The sequence below is a fragment of the Lissotriton vulgaris genome, chromosome 6 (assembly GCF_964263255.1).
Source record: "Lissotriton vulgaris chromosome 6, aLisVul1.2, whole genome shotgun sequence".
Lineage (NCBI taxonomy): Eukaryota > Metazoa > Chordata > Amphibia > Caudata > Salamandridae > Lissotriton > Lissotriton vulgaris.
The window spans coordinates 777,897,485-777,914,833 of record NC_141694.1 but is presented as its reverse complement, the minus strand read 5'-3'; the positions used below and the strand labels follow the sequence as shown (position 1 = coordinate 777,914,833).

At 40.2% G+C, this 17,349-nt stretch overlaps 1 protein-coding gene across 2 annotated transcripts in view; it reads right to left on the bottom strand.

Moving 5' to 3' along the window:
• LOC147707978 (amine sulfotransferase-like) overlaps positions 1 to 16,683 on the bottom strand; it is a 453,149-nt gene extending 436,466 nt beyond the window's left edge. Inside the window, exon 1 of one of the 2 annotated variants that reach the window (XM_086926801.1) lies at positions 16,454 to 16,683. The gene's annotated coding sequence lies outside the window, so the exon portion shown is untranslated. Of the gene's footprint in view, positions 1 to 16,252 lie in introns of both variants that reach the window. The other variant, XM_086926802.1, reaches the window with a different exon arrangement.
• Positions 16,684 to 17,349: the final 666 nt, after the last annotated feature.

Below are 17,349 nucleotides of genomic sequence, written 5' to 3'. Positions count from 1 at the left end.
GATGGCATTCATTGAGATCTCACAAACGCAAATTGCTATTGCTGAGGTATGAGAGGAAACAACAGGCACGCAGGTAACATCCAATACGAACATTGCTGATGCGACCAATGCTGATGGTGATGCTTCTCATCTATGTGCGGTTAGTCTTCTAAACGAGGTAATCCAACTTTCACCTACAACAGTAGATGACTTTTTGTCTACAGAATTAGAGGATTTCATCTTTTTTCCATCCCCATACACTGACTTTTGATTCAGCACACAGTGTACCGGGAAGACTCTGAATGATGAACGAGTGCGGCCGTGTTAGATTGTTCCACTTGTTACTTTAAACACGCAAGAGGCACCTAACACAAAATCAGTTCAAACTTAGTTTAATGTTAATGTAAACATCGTGTTTTCCAATAGACCTCTCCTCTGTCATTACTGGAAGCCCCCGAGTGTTGCCCGGCTCACTCTGACAACTAGAGGGCTAGCCTGCACCTTCTAACCACTGGCGTTGTCCCCTTTCTGATAGAGAAATACCGGCTATTTGTTCGCATTTTAGATTCTGTACAGTCCATGAACTCTGTTGTTGCCTAGCCAAGCCTAGCCAGCCCAGCAAGCGTGAGGACGCAGGACAGAGAATCGAGCACAGAGCGGCCGATCACTGCGATAGCCGTGGACAAGCCGTGGAGGAGACCGCAAGTATAACGGCTACAAGACCGTGAATGAAGCCTGCGGTAGAAACCTGAAAGACAGTCTAAAAAACCCACCCAAGCTCCTAAGAAGCACAGAGCCCACCCGGAACCTGCAGAGAACTGCCTGCGCAGCCCAACCTAATCCGGCGTGTAGTAGCGGTACAGCAGGGGGGGGGGGGCGGCACTGGTGCATAACAGCAAGAAGGCGCCCGTTGAGCCCAGGACCCACGGGCAGTACTGAGGGCAATTTCGCCCTGGGCAAATCCTGAGTTCATCAACATTGCGCAAAGGAGGTGAATTACCAAGGGCTCGGAGTCCAAGGAAAAGCGTCTCCGGGAAGGTGCTCAGGAGAAGTGCACAAAAAGGATGGCAAGGCAGGCTGGCAGACAAGAGGCACAACAGAGGTAAGTGAATGTATAAGGGAATGGAGTAGTATATATATAGCAAACCCAAAACCCTGATAACAACAAACCAACACCCAGATACCGATATAACATTGCGAACTGGGACTGTATAGGGAATAACTGCGACAACGCCTGAGTGAAAGTGGTATTATTGAAGAAAGATGGGCCTGAAAAGAAGGCAAAAATCAAGTAAAGAAGCTCCAGAAGAAAGCCCAGAGAGGAGCGAGTTAACGGAGGGGTGTAGGACCTTGGAAGAGAGCCAAGAAAGTCAGGTTTCCGTCACGAACATTAGTATGGGACAACGTAAGAAGAGGAAAGTAATAAAAAGGGCCACCAAACAGGTCCCGCTAGCCAAAAGGGGTTGCACCTCAACATCCAATCAGAAAGATAGTGCGATAGCCTCTAGATCTATAAAGGACTTTGTAGGGAAACACTACAAAGCTATAGAGACGCCAATAATAAATCTGGAAAATGAGGACGCCGTGAACGGAGAAAACACGGGGGCTGAGGAGGAGAGCCTGACAGGGAAGGATATGGGAGGACCAAGAGAAGAAGAAATTGAAGAAGAAACGGGGGACCCCATATTGATAAACCTTACTCTTCTGAGCCAAAATCTCCAAATAGCAGCACCCCGTCTTTCATCATCCCCCAAAATGTTTTCACAACAAACTTCAGAGAATGAAGGGCATACGGGGAATGAAAGTCAGAGCCCAAGCCCTGTATGGGGGCAGCACTCGACCAAGCTTTTCAGCATCTAATTGGCCGAAAAAATATAACCCAGCAGGATGCAGTAAGAACTGGAAGTCAAGTTACTTCAGAAAGAAACAATCCACAGGATCCGGATCTCTTCGCAACACCTACATCCTCCATGATGGACTTACTTTTGATGTTACAGAAAACATTGCAAGGAATCTTAGAAGTAACATTATTGAACAATGGAGTTTTAAAAGCACAAAAACTGTACTTAAAAAAGATTGAAGAGGAGTTGGGGGGGATTAAGAGCCAAATGCCAAATATGATAAGACCAGCAGTTACCCCCCAGCCCACAGAACAAAGTATAGCGAGTGAACCTGCTGAGGCAGTAGAAAATGTATATATTTCCAAATACCCAATGCTAATAAAAAGGCGCCGTGAATATCTGAGGGCATCCATAAAAAACAGGGCAAGTAAGAAGCGGGCCCCTCATACAACAATAAAGAGAAAAGGGAAGAAACCAGAGAATGAGGTACAACTGAGCTTAAATGCCTCTGCCCAGACCTATGTACCGATTGGATCCCTGCAATCAGGGATTAAAACAAGAAACACCCCAAAGGTACCAAGGAAGAGCCAGAGTAATAAGGGTCGAAATGAGAAACCCCCAAAAATCCACTTTGCAAATGAGAGAGTGTATGCATCCTCAGGAGAACAACCCCACCTCAATCAAAGATCAGACAACTCACAACTGCAAGCTCTAGCAGGAGTGGGAAGCAAAATGAGACCCCCTAGGAGACCAAAAAATAACCAGATAAAGCCCGAAACAGAGATATTACAAGAGGTGGAGAACAATAAATGGGTATATCTGGAATCGGTACAAGCAGGTCAAAGGGGAAAGAAACTGAGAAAAATGAATCCACTAAACAGGGAACTGATTTTGATTTCCTTTGCCAAATGTAGTAGCCTGAATCGGATCGGTACAAAAGATCTGAGGCAGATGGGCTTCACAAAGAATAAAAATGGCAAGGAAATAACAAAAGTTTTACTTCACTCAGACCTGGTAAAAATGGCGATAATAAAAGCATCTAGGGAGATAACTCAAGTAGGAATAAGGATAATACCAGAAAGAGAAGTAAATGGCCCCTCTGGAAGTAGTTTCCTGAAGTGCCATGCAGGTCTAGGGAGGAGACAAGTGAAGTTATCGAGAGATAATGAAGAAGATTTCAGCCGCCTGAACATAGTGCTAAACAATACAAGAAAGGTTGACTCATGGGATAACTGGAGTCAAAGCAGTTACGTAGGAGAATCCTCTGAGAGATACACTGAGGGAAGGATTGAAGATGGTGGTCTAAGCGAGGTAGAATAGGATGGGGGGATGTCGCAGAGTCTAAGTCTCTTGACATGGAACGTAAACGCTTTGGCAATGGGATAAAACAAGAGCATATAAAGGAAGTAGTAAATAAAATGGAAATTGCCTGCCTACAAGAGACTTGGATATGCGACGAAACCCCATCCATCGAGGGCTACATACAATTAAACCGACTAGCAAGAAGAAAAAGATTTGGTTGACCATCTGCCGGGATAATGACCCTTGTTTCAAAAAAGTAATAAGAGAAGTAACACCCATAAAAACTAAATGTAAATGGCTATTGGCTTGTAGACTAGAACTATTGACATCAGGAAAGAAACATAAAATGCTGATTGTTATAAATGTTTATATGCAGTGGGACAATGTTGCAGAGTATGCTATCGAGGTAGAAATTTTCAAAAAGGATATTGACTTTTTATTAAATAAATATGTCTCAGATGTATTGATAATCATGGGGGACTTCAATCATAAGTTATACCCTAAAAAGGTTGATATCTGGAATAGAGATTTATTGGATGTTTATGGAATAAACTATGCCAGTTTCCCAGTATGCGATCCATCGAAACAGGATATGGAGTTAGTAACATTTCTAGGAGAAAGGGGTCTTCTCTGCCTAAATGGCAGAATTAAAACAGACTGCCCGGCACGGAAGACCTTTAAACCAGGCTCACAGAAATGCCCGATTGACTACATGTTTATGTTAGCCTGGAACTTTCACCTAGTACAGGAATTTAAGATATATCAAAGTGAAATTAGTGATCACACTCCACTGCATCTAACAATACTAGGGGGGAGAAAGGTATATAGAGATAAAGTGATTGGACTAGAAGTTGAGTACCCCAAACGTGTGACGACAAGACTAACGGAGGAGTATCATGAAAAATTAAAGGCCTTTCAACAGAAAACTGAACCAGAAGATTTTGGGAGTAGGGGCTTGGAATGGTATATAGGGAAGTTAGGTCAAGTAGTTCAGTGCTTAAGAATAGAAATAAAAAAGGATAAAAGAAAAAGTGCAAAAACCCCGGTTAGTCGAGTGAAATAGTACTCTAGTGATTGCCAATCTAAAAAAAGGGAGATACGGGCAGTGCAAAGAAGCCAAAGGAAACATTTCACCCAAGAGAGAGAAGAATATTTAAACAAGCTGAAAATTGATTTTTAAAAAATGGTCTCTGATGCAAAAAGATTTTATAAAGAGAAATGTTGGTTAAACCTGCTAGTATCAATTGAAGATAAAAACCTGAGGCAATTCTGGAAAATGGTAAAAGCAGCGTCTGGTCCAACTGATGGAGAAATGAAATGTGTTGTTAGCGAGGCGGCTTGGGAGGAATACCTAAGGAAACTGTATAAGGCACGAGATCCCCAAGGGTACACAGAGCCCCAACCCTGGCAGGAAATATCGGAAGATTTTAAATTAGATTTCAATGAAGAGGAAGTGGAGAACATAATAAGAGAATTGAAACTAACTCGTGCGGCAGGCCCCAATATTCTTCCCGCAATAATATTAAAATCAGAGATAAAGTGGTGGGCAAGATTCTTTGCCCAGATGTTTCGTGTAATACTTCTGGAAGGCATAATGCCGCTGAACTAGAAAGGCGCAGTAATCAGGCCAATCCATAAAAAAGGCAGCATGGACATGCCACAAAATTACAGACTGATTAACATTCTAGATGTAGGAGAGAAGGTATTCTCAAAAATTGTGCTAAACCGACTAAATGCGTGGGTCGAGGAGTTTTCAATTGTACCCACTGAACAGGGAGGGTTCAGAGAGGGGCACTCCACGATAGATCACGGTTTCGCAGTATGGGCTTTGGCGAGGAAGTAAACGGAACAAAACAGCAAGCTGTGCTGCTGTTTCGTTGACTTCCGAGCAGCGTTTGACTCAGTAGATCGGGAATGCCTGTGGGAAACTCTCACAAAGAGAAATATCCCTAAAGACCTTTTGACAATAATAAAAGAATTACACCAAGGCAATTGGGCTCAGGTAATCAGAGACACTGAGGGGTCTTTAACACAAAAAATACCAATTGCAAACGGCTTGAGACAGGGCTGTGTTTTGGCCCTACAGCTATTCTCCGTATTCCCGTCAGATCTACCCGCCTGTTTAGAGGTTGAGGGTAGAGCAAGTCCCAGAATGGACGGAAATAAGGTACCCTGTCTTTTATATGCAGACGACTTGGTAATAATAGACCAGACAGAGATAGGCCTCCAAAGAAAGCTGAAATCTTGTAATGAATATTGCGTTAGGAAATTTTTAATAGTAAACTTAGACAAGACGAAAATGTTATGCTTTGGTAAAAAGGCAACTAAGTTTAATTGGTTTTTAGGTGATCTTAAACTGGAAACGGTCAATGAATATCGTTACCTAGGTATATGGTTCGATAAAACATTAAACTGGCATACTCATCTGGAAGCCCAAAAAGCAAAAGCACATGCATCAATCTGTGGATTAAAAATGTTTAACCGGGAGTATGGGGATATGTCACACCATCCATTATTAAAAAAATGTAACACAATGATAACCCCACAAATCCTCTACGGCGCAGAAATCCTTTATTTGAGCGGTAAAGGAGTCTGGGACCTAGAGGAAGGGAAATGCCTGAAAAGCCTTTTATCCCTACCCCAATCCTCAATGGTCCAAGCAATAAGAATGGAAATATGAACTAAGTCTTGGGGGGTAGAAGTACAAGTTGCGTTAATTAGATTCTGGAAACGATTGGAAAATACAAAAGGCCAAAAAATTGCACAGTGGTGTAGGAAAGAGATCGAAACCAGTGATCTAAAATGGGCAAAAGCATGTAGGGAAAGAATGATGCAGGTTTGTGAAGCGGTACAAAAGGGGGTGGTTTGTGAAGGGCTAAAGGTGGAGATGTGCCAAAAGACCCAACAAATAGCGTGTACTAAGAGTGATTTGAAAATTAATGGGCAAGAAGTATCCAGAAAGACTGACATGGGATACCTTGCAAAGAAAAAATCTGTAGAATTTATGATGCACTCATGGTCAATGGGAAACTGGTTCCCCTACTTATACATTCTACCAAATCACTGGTATAGACAGGAGATATTAAGGATGGGAATTGGGATCAATCTGTGGTTAATAAATAAAGACTTTAAATTAAAAATGTTAGATCACAAAGGGTGTTGTAGGTGTAATTTGGGCACCAAAGGAGATTTGATGCATATCATTCTAGACTGCCTAACAATATTAGAAGAGCGTAAAATGTGGCTACGCCCAATATTTCTAAAATATGCTATAAGAACAAGGGCACATGCGGTCAACCTCTTAACAGAAATGCCCTCAATCGAAATTGCCATTGCTTTAGGGAAATACATAAAAGTAGCCCAGAGTCCCCAAAATAGCCAGGAGTAATCTAAAGAAATTTTAAAACATTTAAACTATATAAACTTGTCTAGGAGAAAACAAAAGGTTGTTTTTAATAATTGTTTTATAATAGATGTCTAAAGTTTGTGTAAGTCTTCTTCTAAACTATACTGGAATATTGTTATCTGTAATGACTTTTATTACCTTTTTGTAGAACATTTTTAATCATGTAGCTATGCTTTTATGCTTGTTTAAAGATTTTTATCTAAATAAACATAATCTCTGACTTGACTTGACTCTGAATTTGGCCTTCATTTTTCAAAACAAAGACTGAACTTGTAACTTGTTCCTAGATTACATTTTTTTTCAAATTAGAATTTTCCTTTTTATGGCATAGTAATCTGCTTACAGTAGAACTATTCATGAAAAACAGAATTCCTTGAAACACTTTCAGTGACAATATGTCACCTTGTCAATATCAATTGTTTTATGTAACTTGACATGAAATGTTTTTTTTTGTCCTTCTTTATTTACGAGCCATTTCATAATGTGTATATATTTGTGTATGTTCATTCATTTAGCATTTAATGTAAATATATGCTTAAGATGAAACATTGCTTTAATATGTACAGCACCAATGCATTTTTATGCATGGCAAACAGTTTTTATGCATTTTTCAATGTATTTTGAGACATGTTCTTAGTCATCCATATGTGACTATATTTTAGATATGTTTAGCATGTTAAGAATTTATTAATGTCATTCATACATAAGTGGAGTACGTGTTGTGGGTCGATTTAGATACCGTATATAGGTTTCCCGATTTATGTCCTTATACAGGCACAATTCGCATTGCCCATATTTAGGCATAGAAGTCCTACCCTTATTTAGGCATTATCCATGCTAACCAAATACAGGCATGGCCACCTCCATCCGTTCATCTACGTCACAACGAGTTCTTGGAAAACCAGACTCTTAAGCCTTTAGGACTTTCCCTTGCTTGGATATTGATTTCTCCAAGAACTCATTTATTATGCATGAACATCTATTCCTTAGAAGTTCATTCATGACGTTCTTCTGCCTGACTTTTACGTCAATTCCGGCATTCCTACACACCTTCAAGGTATAAATATACCTTCACTTACCATGGCAAACCACAGTTCGGCTGCCTACTTGCACGGCTCACCATGGCAAGTTCGTAAGGAAGTCAAGTCCCCGCCTGAAACACTGACCAGACGCTGTCATCCTCCTCACAGAGAATCCAGCTCCAGTGTTTCTGACTCCCCTTGCGGGGTGTTAGAGATCAAGACTTGGAAAGAGATTCCAACCTCACTCATTCTAAGGTATGGAGCGGACTAGAACCTAGAGGGACTTTTGGCAAATCTTGGCAACTATAGCTAAACTAGACTATAGACAAACAGCACCTACTTCTTACCTCGTAATACACTTAGGTTAGGTACACTGGGGTAGAACTAGCTAGAAGAATCAGATGAGTATTCACATTTTAGCCTGTGTTATTTATGTATGTATTTTTATGAATATCTGTCAATAGCTACAAACCATGCTATTGCAGTATTATGTTATTTTACTGCTAACGCTGTACGTATTATACTTCGCATTCTGTCTTATGATTGTAGCAGTTCATATCTTTTGCACGAGAAATAAGACTGTTCAATAAACCCGTTTTTTTCAACGCCTGTCTATCTATTTCCGTGTACGTCTGTAGAAACTAAGCATGTACGATTGACTAGGTGAAACTGTTATCTATTGTTTCCACGATTCTGAGACTGTTCCGATTCTAAAGGGAAACAAAGTTGTCATGTTTATGTAGTTGTCAGAAACTAATCCCTTCTTGTTTATTCAAGAAGTTTCTAGTGACCTCTGAGTTAGCTGGCACACACAAGTAATTAAGTTTAATGTACTCGATAGAGACATACTGACCTCAGTCCTATGTCAAAACTATAGTGTATATTATTCCAATGCCCAGAGCCTATCAGGGATATGGGAAATACACAACACTATGTTTGAGGAAAAAATAGTTCATGGTCTTATAGAAATAGCAACCATAATGGAAAATCAATGGCGCTTAGTTTTTATGTAGTTATATTTATTTTAGTTTTATTGACGCACACAAAACTGGCTGATGAATGTATCAGGGGCGTAGCTCCCATTGGTGCAGCAGCTGCAGTTGTACCGGGGCCCTTTGGCCTGAGGGTCCACTAAACCTTGATTATTGCTGTATTTCATGATTTAAACTGCAGCAAAGTAGGCCTATTCCTTCTTTTAATTAGGGCCCATGACACTCTCCATTGAAATATATTGCAATGGTTCTGCAATCTATTTTCTCCTCATCACTTTAGAGTAAATAATATTCTCTAATCTGTACCAGGGCAAAGGTAAATTTGCTTCCTTGAGATTTACACGTGCAGTAAAGTAGTAAAAACTATTTTCTCTTTTTCTGCATGAGTGCAATGCTTAAATATTTTGGTTCTAGCTAAGTCTGCTGCAATGATATACTAGGTGGGTACATCCCTTGCTTACTTTGTTTTTCTTCTTAACAGTTGCATCAAGCACACCAGGTATTGCTACCAAACTGTGATTACACGTAGGGCAGCATTGCACCAAGTGGAGGCCCTTTCCTCTAACCCACATGGCAGGGGTCTGACCACCCAGTCCTGAGATCCCAGCATGCATAACAGGAAAATGGGGATCATTTTGGCCAAAGCTTTCTTGCTGACATTTTCATCAAAACAGTATTGCATGGCAGGTCAACATGTCATGAAGCCCATTCGATAATATTTTTGTTTTTCAGAAACTAATCTTGGGAGCTGGGGTTGATTTTAAAAATATACAAATATCAATTCTCATGATGAGTGTTCATCTGGTACCCTAGGTATGAGGGTCTATGATTATCTTTTGTCTGCAGGCAGGATAATATATGTTGGAAGATCAACTCTACATCCAACACATTGCTAGTCCTGTGGTGCATGGTCATTTGTGTTACACTTTGTGACAGCTTGAACCTTTTTAGACTCCACATTTGGAAACCTATGCCCATATCAGTGATATGATGCAATGTCTCTGTTTGTGACTTGACGCTCCTTTAAACAGCCCAAACTGCCAAGCCATGTCTTCCCTGGACCGTAAACAAGCATCCTGGGACCGGTTTCGGTCTAATTGCCCTCATCAGCCAGGCTAGCTTGAATCCAGAGGCAAAGTGAGCAAGGAACCCACATCTGGGCATACCCTGCAGACTTAGAGCGAACAAAGCAAACACAAGAAGGTGATGGACGGAGGGCAGAAACATTTCATACACTCACCCCCAGTCACAGACATGGCTTGGCGATTCGGGCTGGACTGTTCCCTTGAGGCACAGGGTCAAGACTGATTTGCATATAGCCGTGTCTGAAATGGTGTGACGAAGTGAGCTAAAGAAAGATGATAGATTCAACCCAGATCTGTGACTGGGGTAGAGTGTGTGTGTTTGCTCCGAACTCAATACAATGAAATATAATTTAAGTCAACATGAATAGTAAACCTAAATGTAATACTACAGCTGTTTATACTTTGTCAAATATTGTCAGGGAGGAGAGGAAGAGACAGTAGACAGTGAGAGAGAGAAGGAAGGGATAGAGTAACAAACAAGTTAAAAATTAAGGAAAAACCATCCTAAAACAAATTAAAGAGTAATAAGGAGATAAGTCATAGAAAGAGAAAATGGGAAACATCCATTACAACGCAGTCATTACATTGCACTGTTATTCCAACACAACTGTTACAACGCATGCCATTACAACACATATAACTACAAAGCATGCCATTACAATGGATACCATTACAACGCATGCATTTACAATGCATATTAAGGTAAGTAATGGAGATTTTTTTTGTTTTGGGGTGGGTATGGGTTTTGGGGTAGATGGGAATAGCAATTCTGACCCCTACACTATCCAACACTTTCCCTTCGGTGCACTCACTGGAATGGGAATAGTAATTTTTACCCCTACACTATCCAACACTTACCCTACTGTTGCCCTAAAAGTATTATGTGTTGTAATGGTATGCGTTGTAATGTACGCGTTGTAATGGAATGTGTTGTAATGGTACTTTAAAAAAATGCATTTTAATGGCATGCGTTGTAAAATCATGCGATGTAAAAACCGTGTTGTGAAAGCATGCGTTGTCATTGTTTGCGGTGTAACATGATATATTCAGAGAAAACTGGTAAAATGAAATAAAAATGTGAAAAGAAAGAATGATTTAAGATTAAGCAGAGAGAATAGGAATTCGCAGGGGTTTAAAACTTTCAGAAAGCATAGAATTAATATTTAGCACACTAACTTATCTAACAAATTTGATAATGGTAACCAATACAACTGCCTATTTAAAGATGCTTACGATAGGCAGCAAAAGCTATGTCTAACCTATGATAGTGATAAACATTATAGAACCATGCTTTAAATATAATCTTAGAGGAATATTTTATTTTGAACTCTCACTGTTTTTAATATCACAAAAGTACATTAATGGCAAATGCCAAAGGAGCCCACCCTATTATTAAACTAAAGTTATGGCTTCTCCTTTCAGTTTGACCCCTGTTTTCAAGTGCAATCTACTCCTCTGGAAGAGGGCTCTCACTACCATTACAATCTGCTTCCCAATAAAACTCTAAGGGAAAAAGGTGCAGTTGTTACAATATGCCGATAATGCAACACTTATGGATCAAACTGCAATTGGTCTTCAAAAGCCTTATCAACTTTTGCCGAGTACTGCGAGAGAAATAAACTCAGTATTAACACATTGAAAACTAAGATCACAGTCTTCAAGAATAAGAAAAACAAAAAATGTACTCGGTATATATTGCCCAGAAGATTGAAAGCTAACCTACCATCAAGTACCTAGGGGACTGGCTCATTAAATGCAGCCTTCCTACCCTGCATATTGAGGCTCTATAAACATCAGCCAAGGCAATGAATTTTGCTTTTTATCGACTACTTCGAAACCTCAGTGACCTTGATTTGACAGCAATCTGCAAAGTCATTGAAAGCAAATGAATGCCCACATCTTAAAAGCCGGCTAGATGGGCTCAATGCCAACGTTACAGTTACTTATTCAAGCAACAACATGCTCTGCACATGCTCAGGTCTGTTTGGAGATCAACTTAGTTCAACAAACAAAGCATTGTTCAACATCTTTTTATCCATGTGCTATAAGCTTGCATTAGCTGAGCAGGGGCCATTAAAAAACTTCTGTGGGACATTACCAAGGATCTACAATCTGACTCCTACAAGTTTATCCAGGTAGCCAGAGACCACCTGGTTGCAACAGACATTTTGGAGATCGATTTGCCTTCAAAAGGTATGTCAAAACTACTAATAAAGCAAGAGAGGCTCTAGTCACCTCATGAGGACTTGCTCTCTATTAACATCAAGAATTATGCTGACCTGAAAATGTATTTATAGCAACCACTATCTCGTCCGGGGTACTTGTCGCGTCCTATAAACTTTACTCTAATGAATGCACCAAGGTTCGGCTTACTTCCACTCAAAGCATACCAATATGGCTGTCTGACTGGAACTTCAAACTTTACTTATAGGGGCTGTTGTTATATGCAGGAGGCACTTTTACGCGTGTTATGCTTGTGTCCATTTTTATGTTCACCTAGAGGATATTATCTTCCTCCAATTTTCAGGCAGTTGAGCATAAGGGTCTGCAAAACAGCAGTAATTGATGTCTGAAAGGTTACCCCTGTCAACTGATGGTAAGATTTATTAAGTTTATGACAATTGCCTCATCAATGCTTAAAAATGTTACACCTTGAGAGCAAACCCCCTTCCACTATGCTGGGCATGATCCCCTTCGGAATGGACCGGGTGACCCTTTTGCCAACTGGCATCTTGCACTTTAATTTTAGTATATATAGACAAAGGGTTCTCGCACTTCTGTAGGTTCTGTTTAGCACTGCACTTTTACTGAGCATTTGTCTAAGCTTTCCAGTATCTCCCATGACTGTATGACCATGACCAATACAATAGCCCGAAGGCATGCAGTCTTCAAGGAGCACCCAAGTAGGATCTAATACATTTAATTTGCGTCTGCCCTAACTTAAAACCATATCGCCTGTGGTTATTGAAAAAATATTTTAATAGAAGTGGTATTCGCACCCGTAGAGCAGCAATATTAAAATGACTTTATCCAAATGATCCACAGCTCAATTGAAACGTGGTGAAATGTTTAACCCTGCATTAAAATTTAGTTAAGTGCGGTCCAAGGGGAATGACAGAATATCAAATTGGAGGGCACATATTTCACAATAGTCCTCTTCCAATCCTGACCCGTTTTTAAGATGTTTCTGTGAATTGAGGCGGTAACCCTATCAGGTTCCCTTGGAGACTGTACTTCATAAAACAGACTACTGTTTCCTGATTTTATTGCATTCTATCACTTTTTACGTTTAAATGAGCTGTGTAACCAATGTACTGTGAATCAATTGAATATATATATATATATATTACCTACTGGCGATAGCCAGTAGGTATATATAGTTAGGATTTTTTCCCTATGGGACTTCTGAAAATTCTATGTCTAATAACTTTGGCGTTTGTGGACGGAATCGGCTGAAATTTTCAGGAAAATGGCACATTTTGTTTCTGAGCAGCTCCTAGAAATTTGGGGGGGTTTCGTCAAGGGGGGGCAGAGAAAAAAGGGGGGTCCCAAAACGCGTTTTTCCCATGTTAATTTCCATAGGGCGGTTGGCCTCACTTTTAGCTCGAACGGCTGAATGGATTTGCACGAAACTTGGCAAAATTGTAGGGACTGTTAGCCCGATGTGCCTTTGCTAGGTCTCAATATATGTGCTTCAGTGGATTTTGAGAAATTAACGTTTAAATCAAGATATATATCTGTAACAGCGCTCCGGGCAGCGATCCGGTTCGCGTACTTTTCGCTTATCGGAACTTTGCGATGCGAAGCTGATTGGCTCTCCGGTGTCTGTCAACATTCTAAACAGTCCGGCGCGGCCGCCATCTTGTCTCTCGGTAGGATCGAGAGACAAGAGGAGGCCAAAACAAAGGGGGAAATGAAGGAAAGGGGGCAAGGTAGACCCCTTCTGATCCCCTAGGATTGATGAGGGGATATTATAGAGTCACGCTGGGCCCAAAAAAAAAAAAAAAAAAAATCCGATTTTTTCGCCGTAGAGACGCGTCTTGGTACGCGAACCGGGCAGCTAACCGGGAAGCTAACTGGCAGTGTAACGGGAGTCTGACAAGTAGCTGATTGGCTGTCAACATTGTAAACAGTCCGGAGCGGCCGCCATCTTGTCTCTCGGTAGGATCGAGAGACAAGAGGAGGCCAAAACAAAGGGGGAAATGAAGGAAAGGGGCAAGGTAGACCCCTTCTGACCCCCTAGGATTGATGAGGGGGTATTATAGAGCCACGCTGGGCCCAAAAAAAAAAAAAAAAAAAAAATTCCGTTTTTTCGCCGTAGAGAAGCTGATTGGCTGTTATCATTGTAAACAGTCTGGAGCGGCCGCCATCTTGTCTCTCTGTGGGATCGAGAGACAAGAGGTGGAAAAAAACAGGTGTAAATGAATGAAAGGGGTAAGGCAAACCCCTCCTGAACCCCTAGGATTGATGAGGGGGCTATTAAAGTTCCCTGGGGGGTGAAAAAAAAATTGCGATTTTTCGCGGTAAAGGTGCTTCCTGGTACGTTAACCGGGCAGCTAACCGGCAGCGTAACGGGAGTCCGACATATTGTGTTTTTTGAACGTTTATGATATGTGCACGTGTGGATTTTGTCTAATTAAGGTTAAAAAAATATATATATATATCTTTAAGCGTGTTCTGGCGCGCTTACGTTTTGGGTTTGGTTTGCGCTGCAGAGGCGATACGTCACGGTTATGCGATGCATCCTGAGGCGTCTCACGGGCTACGTGATACGTCACTTAATAAAGAATATATTTTACAGCTATAGATATTAGCTTTTAAAAAACCAATGAAATTCACAGAAAAAACCATAGGTTATAGACCATATATAGTTAGGAATTTGCATTTACAAAACCTTGAAAATTCACTGAAAAAACCATAGGTTATAGACCATATATAGTTAGGGATTAGCATTTAAAAAACCTTATTTTACTTGCACAAAACCATTGAAATTCCATATATAGTTAGATGCACTAACTATATATCGCGGACCCGCAATCCACTGCTAATGATGTCACATATTACATCATTCATGACATGGTCAGTGACATCACTGATGACATCACTGATGACATCTGAAATGACATCACTGATGACATCACTGATGACATCTCAAATGACATCACTGATGACATCACTGACATCTCATTTGACATTACTGATTACATCACTGATGATATCATTTATGTGATAATACATCTTCAGACTCTAATATAACCTTAGATACACTCAGTGTAAACAGGCACTCACAGACTGTCACACATCCATGGAGTTACCCACACACCTAGTCAGTCATGCAAAGAATCAATCCCACCTCCATTTCCTCAACTATACAGTTATACACACCTTACTTATTCAAACATATACTAACACATATTTACTCTCTTATACAATCCTTGATACAAGTTCACAATGATTCATACAGCCACTCTCACATTCACTGGCTCTTATGTTCAGTTATTTATATATGTCAACTCTCACATGGAGTGTGTTTTACATATGTACTTACTTTAACATGTAGAACTGACATATCCATTCACTCACCAATATACTCATGCACACAGTCAACTGTCCATACAGCTGTTTCTACATGCACTTTTGAACCCATACACATAGGGAATCAACTGCTCACACATCTATATACACCTCCCAGCCACCCACACACATACTCAGTCTCCCATACAAATACTTGGGCAACCATTCAATAACCCATATAGTTAATGATATAGCTACTGATTTAAACATGCAGCAGTTTACAGAAGAACATAAATAATGATTGCCAAATTAAGACACTTTAATCACTAACCCATGCACTCAGTGAGACACATTTAATCATTCTCTCATACAGTCAGTCATGCACCTACTAAATCCTTCATCCAGACACTTATACATCCACTCATTCTTCAATATGTAAGACATATTTTAACTTTACAGAAACATACAGTCACTGGGTGTTGTCATCAGTGATGTCATCAGTGATGTCATTTCAGATGTCATCAGTGATGTCATATATATATATATATATATATATATATATATATATATATATATATATATATATATATATATATATATTGTATAGTTCTTTTAAATTTAGTATACTATCTATAGCATAATGCTATAGTTTTAAATAACAAACAATAAATAATGTTTTTATTTGAATATCCCATGGCTGCTATTATGAATAGGGTTTTTGCAACTATATTGTTAATGTCAGTGTGCATTGTATCCTGATATTGGTATCTTTTAGAAACTGAATGGTATATTATTATCTCCCGCAGCTGCTATTATGAATGGGGCTTTTTGCTGCTAATTTTTTTATATATTGTTAATCATGTGATTTTGTATACTTTTTACTTGTCAAAGGTATTTTTGTAATCTAATTGATACTGTCGTTTTTAATACCGGGTGCTCTTTATATTGTTGAATGTTTACAATGGTTTTAACTAATCATGCAAAAAGAAATAAACGTAATGCAATCGGCTGTCTCTTGTCTCACTCCAGTGAGTTACCTTCTCCTTATCTAACGTCTCAGGAATGCAATGTTAGTTTGTACATGTAAAGTTTAAAGTTAATGTTGTCTTACCTGCTTCCAAACGACGCAGCTGCTTGGAGAAGCTGGGGTGAACTGAGGATAAACCACAAAGCGCTGGCACACAGAGTGACTGGCACAACTTGGTTTAGATTGTATCACGCCAATTCTAGTTCTGCAGCGGCATCAACCTTTGGCCAACCCCCACCACCCCACCTGCGACACATGTGCAATCTTTGCTGTTTTTAGGCTTACCTCGGCACAGGGGGCTAGCTGTTAATAGTGAAGCAAGTGCAGTGTACCAGGGCCAAGGAGAGTGCTGTGCCTTCAATACACAATTATGGCTCTTTTCCACGCCTACCTTGGCGCAGGGGTGGATATTTTACTTGCTTCCAAGAGGGCTACTTTTATAATGAAGGGGATCTAACTTGACCTTGATCTGGGCGAAAATTAAACTTGGCATGGGCCTGTGTAATTGAGCTCCTGAGTTTTGTCCTGGTATTAACTCTGAACGGTATATATGTGATATCTCAAGCTGTGTGGCAATAAGTAATGTAAGGTCAAAGTACAAGCGTCAGCAAGAACTGCAATACAAATATTTGTTTCTACCTGTGAAATAACAAACTTAGGGCCTGATGTACCTTGGCCAGGTTGCACTCTAGTGGCGAATTTGATACAGCAGACCTCGATCTCTGGGCATGGATATATGTTATTTTTAAAAGCCAACCCTGTCCACCAAGAAACAGTGGCTGCTTTGGGGGGAAAAAAAGTTTACATCAAGAGAATGGCATCAGAGGATCCCGCAGGGGTCTTTTGAACGCCCTCTGGTCCCCCTAATGCCGACACAAGTTCGAAGGTGCTGTCCCTAATTTTATGAATTCCACGCTTTGTGACAACAAAAATGCATATTGCACTAGGCCCTTAACAATTAATAAAGACACACGAGTCTCATCTGCCTCACTGTTTCGACACCAGCAAAGCAACCACATTTAATTTGGAATTTTCTTCTCTTAATAGATGTGAAAAGACTGCATAAAATGAGTTTCAATATATCGTGTAACAGTAAGAATACCTGTTTTTTAAAACGGTTAGAAATGTTTGATGAAGTGTGTTGGACCTGGCCCTTTTTGGCAGCTTCACCCCGAAACTTT